This window comes from Protomyctophum parallelum (genome assembly GCF_964188405.1).
Source record: "Protomyctophum parallelum genome assembly, chromosome: 7".
NCBI lineage: Eukaryota > Metazoa > Chordata > Actinopteri > Myctophiformes > Myctophidae > Protomyctophum > Protomyctophum parallelum.
The window spans coordinates 34678544-34685741 of NC_139705.1; positions in this window are offsets into that span (position 1 = coordinate 34678544).

The window sequence follows — 7198 nt, forward strand, 5'->3', positions numbered from 1 at the left end:
GAAGCTTCCACGCCTGGAGAAGGAAGCTGCAGATGTTCCAAAGGGCCAGGTAAAGCACTGAAAGACCATTACTCTTGTTCTTTTCCCATTGGTGAAAACCAATACCGGTACCTCTCAGACATTTTACTGGATCAGACAGACAATTGTTCACCCACATGAACTATTTCAAATTCAATTATTCCATCCATCCATCAACCGCTTATCCGTAGTCTCCTCGGGGGCAGTGGGACGTGCATCGAGGACCTCCCTAGGGAGGTTTAAAAGTTACAAAACTTGGCACCAAGACATGAATCGAGCATTGTTTTACAATATATAATATCTTTCTTGGCATACACAATGACTAAATCATTGTGTAAAATACTGTAGACTTAATGGCCATTCTTTAAAATACCATGTTTTTTTGTTTGTCATCTCAGAGGATCTGGTTGACCAATGAAGACACTGGAAATCATTTCTGGTGTCCCCCCTTCCTCTCTCTCTCTATCTCTCTCTCTCTCCCCTCTCCTCTCTCAGGCTTTACTATATTTCTCACAGCAGAAAGTTGGCACAGTCAGCCTTCCAGCAGTGGCACTGTGTAGCCCAGGATGCCCAGGCCTGCAGGGTGCTCAGGTTTCAGGCCAAATTAGCAGCTGGGGGCTGTCTCTCCTCCACCTCGTCTTTCATTGACCACACCTCTTCCATCACAATTCAACAGGTCAGAATGTGTAACAACAATGATACAATACTGTATGGCACAATATCATTACAAGTCAGGAACAATAGAATACAACAAGAGTATGTACATCAGCTGGCTCGATTGCATTTGAGTGATAAGTAACCGACTGGTGATTATCAGTTGATTAGCATTCAAAGCAGGTGTCAGTGTTGGCTCAAACCACCCCAGGTTCAGGATGCACAACTATCCCGATCACTATCCTAAATACATACCGGTATTCCAAATATGTATTTTCCACTCTAATATGTCTTTTCCACTAACTCTAATGTGTATGTTCTTGTGGGGCTCTGCAGGGGGGCAGCCGTGACTGTGTGTTGAGACGTGTGTTAGCCTGTATGCTGCACCCATCCCTCAGCAGGGCCTTCTCCCAGTGGAGAGACTATGTCCAGGCCAATAAGGAGCTACGCTTCCTCACAAGCAAGGTATAGTGTATGTAGTTATGTAGAAGAATCCAGTTTAGTGAACGTTTCGTGAAGATTCTTGTAAACCATGTTTTTTCTGTTCTATGGACCCTAGAGGACACACAAAAACGGTAGGTAGGGACACAAACGGCATGTTATGTAGACCAGTGGTTCCCAAACTTTTTCATGTCAAGGACCCCCAAATTGACCCTAATTAGCCCACGGACCCCCATTTGAAAAGATATGCAGGGACCCCCCATAAGAGAGGATTCTTACGGCTCTAGCAGTGATTCTCAACCCGTTTAATTTCAAGGACCCCCAGGTTGAGATGCATTAGGCTACGGACCCCCATTTAATGGCATTTCTATCTCCGAGACCTCAATTTATATTGTAAAATCAATGTTAATTTAACTACAAATGGAACCAAATGGAACCTGGGTCCCCAGGGCACTATAGGTTCACTACTTCATTAGTATTTCCATCCACACCAAATCTGTTTGCCGAAATGAGCTTGTTGATCTGCCATTTCCCCCAAAATAGGGGCATGATGTGGTTAAGTTCACAGATTCTTCCTTCGATGATGACGTACAAAATACATAGCCAAAAGGATAGACACATTGACGCAACCGTAACAAGGCTTACAGTTGCTCAAGCATCAGCAGTGATTTTAATTATTGTGGAAGTGTTATTTTAATGGGCCGTCAAATTGGGGTAAATTAAAGTAGCCCTGACTAACAGACCGTATGATAATAAATTAATAATGTCTATTAATCTCAATATTGGTGCTATTTACCAAATGCTACTAAGCCGAGAAGCTGTCTTAATGATGCTACTGTTCACCAACATCTGTTTTTCACAGTGATGCTGGATTTATGGACCGCAATCACACATTTCTACGTTGATCCATCATATCATATTATTCAGACGGCCTCATGAATTGCTAGTATGCCTACTGCTTTTCTACTCCTAGGTGACAGCACAGCTGGCATACAATCACAGACGGGGCTTGCTGAATGCCAGCTTCAGCCAGTGGCGCAGACACACCAACTACTACCAGTGTGCCACCAAGCACAGGGTATGTGCTTTACATTTGGTTCTCTACATGTAGCTCCAATGAATAGATGGCCAACTGAGTTTTTTGTTTTGTTTGTGTATCTGACACTAGATAAACATATAGACCAAAATGGAAATTCTACCCATCAATGATTTATTATGACTAGACCGGTGCCCATGTTGGACGGATGATGGCATTACGTGCACCACCCGGTTTTGCAGTACCCACTGTCAGAGTACTCATTGCAAAATAAGTTTGAGTGCTCCAGTATATTTTATTTGGGTAGTCTCTCCTGAAGTTCCCAGGTATTAGTTTATCTGATGAGGGTTAGTGGCAGGCATGCCCAAATTAATTTGGGTCATTCCCAATCCCTTAAGTCTTTATAGTTTCCTTATTTACCTGAGCAGACAGGGCGATATATGTGGGATGGTATAGAGGAAAGTGTCTGAAGTGATTTGTGACAGAAGGGTACCAGCAAGAGTGAGAGGGAAAGTGTTAGTGAGACCAGCCATGCTGGGGCGTTATTGTGGTTGTGTTTGTATTTATGATAAATGGTAGAGGAAACCATGTTATTTTGTTATTGCAGCAGCAAATCTCAAACTCATGGTCACGGTATCTTATCTCAGATTTCTCTTACCTAGTTACCTTAATTTATTTACAAAATAGAAAATCATAAATATTGGGTAATTTACTACTCCATTCACAAAATACACAGGCTGTATTAGTGGGTCATGGGGGGGTGAGAGCATTCTGTTCAAATCTTTAGTTTTTTTTAAATAATCTTTCAAGCATCACATTTCTAATTTTCTTTTAGCCTAAATTGGATTAGGATATTCCTAAATTAGGATGCTTCTGTAAATATATACATTTCCATCTACAGTAGCAAAGATAGTCCATGACAGAACCTCACTGTTCTTGGGTTCCATGCATTCTATCATTTGGGGGAATCATTCATGTCAGGAGCAAATGCCTGAACAATATCCAAATTATGAACCTGTCCTTTAAAACTAATATTTGTTTGTTATAACATACAGGTGGTTACATGAGGGCTTGTCAGAGTACTCGTACTACCTGTCTGATCTCTGTAATCTGTCAGTCTGTGTCTCTTTTATGCCAATATATTAAGATTCCTCAGGTATATATGGCTATATATTGGCATATGGGCATATTGGTGGGATCAGCGACTCGGGACAACTGTATATCCATATCTACCTATTGGCCTGAATATAAGACTACGTTTTTTTTTTCAATGGAAATAACCTAACCTAATAAAGTTTATTTAAAACCATATTCCCACAGAAATTACACAGCACCAGCCTTTCTGTGTGGAGTTTGCATTTTCTCCCCGCGTCCCCTAGGGTAGGCAGTCTCACAAAAACATGCAGTAATCCTGTTCTCTAAATGGCCTCCGCCTGGCCAGCTGGGGCACCTGATGGTAGGCACATAGCGTGGATTAAAATTATTGACTGGGAAAATTAGCATCACAGGGCCAGGGGGAAAGACGCATCTCTTAACGCATCTCCCTCCGATAGGTGAGAACGGTTTTGACGATGTGCTAATGTCCCATTTAAAACAAATGCGGCTTGCATGCTGTGGTTTGCTATACTAACAGAAATTTGCATGCACAAGGGCTGCCAAAGTAGTCTATCTTTTGTTGTTTTTCTTGTTTCTTCTAAGTTAGACTGGGCAAGTTCTAAACTGACTGGGCCACGGCCCGCATGGCCCAATGGACCCTACCTGATGGAGGGTGAAAGGAACTGGTTGGCATAGCGTGTTCCTTCCACACGCTACGTCCAAATGGGGAAACTCCCCCTGTCATGTAAAAAGACAGGGGGACTCCTCATGCATGGAAGGACTCCTCATGCATGGAAGGAAGCATGAGGTCAGTCCGTTTCTCTCCCCACGTTGGCAGAGGGAGTGAAGCGCCCAGGATTACACTAACTAGACAATTGACACTGACTATGGCCTATTTAACAGTGAAAATTGACGATCTACAAGCGAACTTCAACAGTTTAGTTTTAAATTTTTCTGTTTTTACGTCTTTTGAAATAATTAAAAACAAGTGTAGGAAAGTTTAAAAAGTTAATACAAATGGGCCAGTGGTGGCAAAAATGGACAAACCCCATTGTTTGGGAACCACTGATCTAAGTGCAATCAGTTAAAACAGTTGCAACGGTACTCCCTGTGGTCTAAAAGTTAATACCGGATATGTGAGCTCCAGAGAATGTATTTATTTTATATTAACCTGCTCATTAAGTGCTCTGTGCACAAAATAAAATTAATACTATTTTCTTGCTCTGTCTTCTGTAATATATTTTTTTCTGATAGTTTTGCACAAAACGAAAGACAATTTTATTGCAAACACAATATATATATATAGGTAGGCCTACATGTAAACTTTACATGTAGGCACACATAATACAAATACTAAAGTGCCTGTTTTGCATGCTTTGGGATCATTGATTGGTTGAATACTTTAACAGTTTGCAAAAAGTACAGTTACAACTGTACTATAATGCTAAAAGGACACACAAAAAAGCCCATGTTTCAGCCCAGGAGGTATCAACCTCCATAAGCCACTACAGACATAGTTGTGTCTGCTTGAAGAAACGGCCGGTGCGTAATTGCGTATAATTCACATGAATGGTCCATGTCTGATTACTTTTATACTAACATTTATATTTTAATGAATGATACAAAGCTCCATTGATTTTAAAAAGTGTAGACATTTAGAAAATGTATATAGCAACTAATCTTTAATACTAATACTAAATATTATATTACTCCTTTCATTGTATATACTGTAGGATGAAATGTGGCATCTTGTGGCCATTCCAATAGCCGATCTACAAGCTCACAACACGTCGCAATGCGACGGATTGAGAGCTTGTAGATATGCCATTTTCAAAAAATATCTGGAAAAAGCTAACATTTTAACACAAAATTGGCAAAAAATGTTTTCAGATGGGGTACGTAGACAATTACATATGTTTTGTATATTTACAAGCAACTTTACAGAATAACAAACCCAAAGTCATTTACAGGCAGACATGGCAACACTTCACTTTTACATTTCCTAAGTTGAGGTAAGAAGATGAGTGATGTTGTATATGACTATCCTATTGTACTGATTTGCACTTGTAATGTATTTGTTTTACCATCCCAAAGCAGTAAAAAAAAAAACAGAAACATCATTTGAGCATTTGTAGTTTATTGTATGTAAGGAACATATATGAAGCAGATCACTAGTGCAAAACAAACAAAATGGGAAGCAACACAATGCTTGCATCTACAAATAATTTCACAACCAAGTAACAAAACAGTCTATCTCTTGTCTTGTATGTTTGTTTTGTGTAGTAACATTATCTGGATCTCATATTAACCTCAGGAGGGACAGGGGATCTCATAATAACCACAAGAGGGAGAACTTCACTGTTGCAACTGATTTTAACACTACAACTATATGCACTGCATTTTATCTGCATTTCAATTTCATCATTACGATTTACACAAGAAAATTGATTATTGGAAAGTTAAAAATAGAAAAAGAAAAAAATGGCAGCTATGAGGATGTCGAAAAAAATATTTACATGACAATTTCATAGTAATTTTCCTCATGGTGATAAAAAAAGATATTAAACAATAATAGTAATAATAATGAATGGGATACAGATGTTTCCCTTGCTCAGTGGGAGCCATTTTCTTTCCTCAGTGGGTGTCCTAAGCATTGTTTCCTGGCAACCAGACGTGCGAGAGGGGTGTGAGACAGTGACACTCGAAGTGTGCTCTGTAGTCTATTCTGTATTGCAGTTTTTCTTGTCATCATAGAAACAAACCCAGCTTCACAGAGGGAGGTCGTTGGAAAAGGAAGCAAAGTTTTCAGTGCCCTTGTGGCTATCTCGGGATACCCGGCCCTGAGTTTGACCCAGAACGTCGGCAGAGATGAAGTTATCCAAAACAAACTTTTAAGGCCACCATCGTTTGCCACCTCAATGAGTTGACGCTCTTCCTCTGTGGACAGGGACGACTCATCGCCTGGGACATTCATAAATGGATCACGGATCCACTCATTTGAATGTTGTTCTTTGGTGGTTGGAAAGTAATGCTCCAGCTCCATTGACAGCAATGCTAGGTGATTCCTCACCAGCTGGTAGAAGGATGGCACAGTCTCCGTCTCTCCCAAAACCTCTGCTAGTGAATGGAACATGTCAAAGGATCCCTTGTTCACTCGCCGTCCCCACAGTCCCAGTTTGGCTTTGAGCGCAGCCACTTTATCTGCAACCTTGAATACATTTGCCATTCTCCCCTGAAGTGACAGGTTGAATTCATTGAGCAGGTTGAATATGTCACACAGGTAAGCTAGTTTTGCAACCCATTCCTCATCAGTGAACTGTGCTGCCAGTGGCGAGTTATTTTCTGAAAGAAATCTCTGCAGTGGCCCACGTAACTCAAACACCCTAGCCAGCGATCGCCCCCTGGAGAGCCACCTGACTTGAGTGTGTAAGAGAAGGCACTTGAGTTCTGTGTCAGTGTCCCCCCCACAAAGCTGCTCAAACAGATGCGAGTTGAGAGCGTGTGCTTTGACGTGGTTGATCATGTTGACAACGTCATTCAATACACCGTTAAGTGCAGGTGACATGTTTTGGCGGCCAAGCAGCATCTCCCTGTGGATGACACAGTGCGTGCGTTCACATTCAGGTGCAACCTCTTTAACCCTGGCGGTGAAAACAGCAGACAGCCGCCCAGTCATGGCGGCAGCCCCGTCTGTGCTCAGGCCAACACAGAATGACCAGTCCAATTTACCTGACATGAAATTATCCAAAGCCATGAACAGTTCTGCGGCTGTTGTGTTAGCTGCCAGCGACAGTGCACACAACAAATCTTCATGCACGTCATCCTGAAATATATATCGCACATAAACGAGAATTACTGCCTTGTTATAGACATCATTGGATACATCGTCCACCTGGATTGCATACCACGGTGACCCTCTAATTCTCTCCAACAACTGTGCCTCAATGTCCCCCG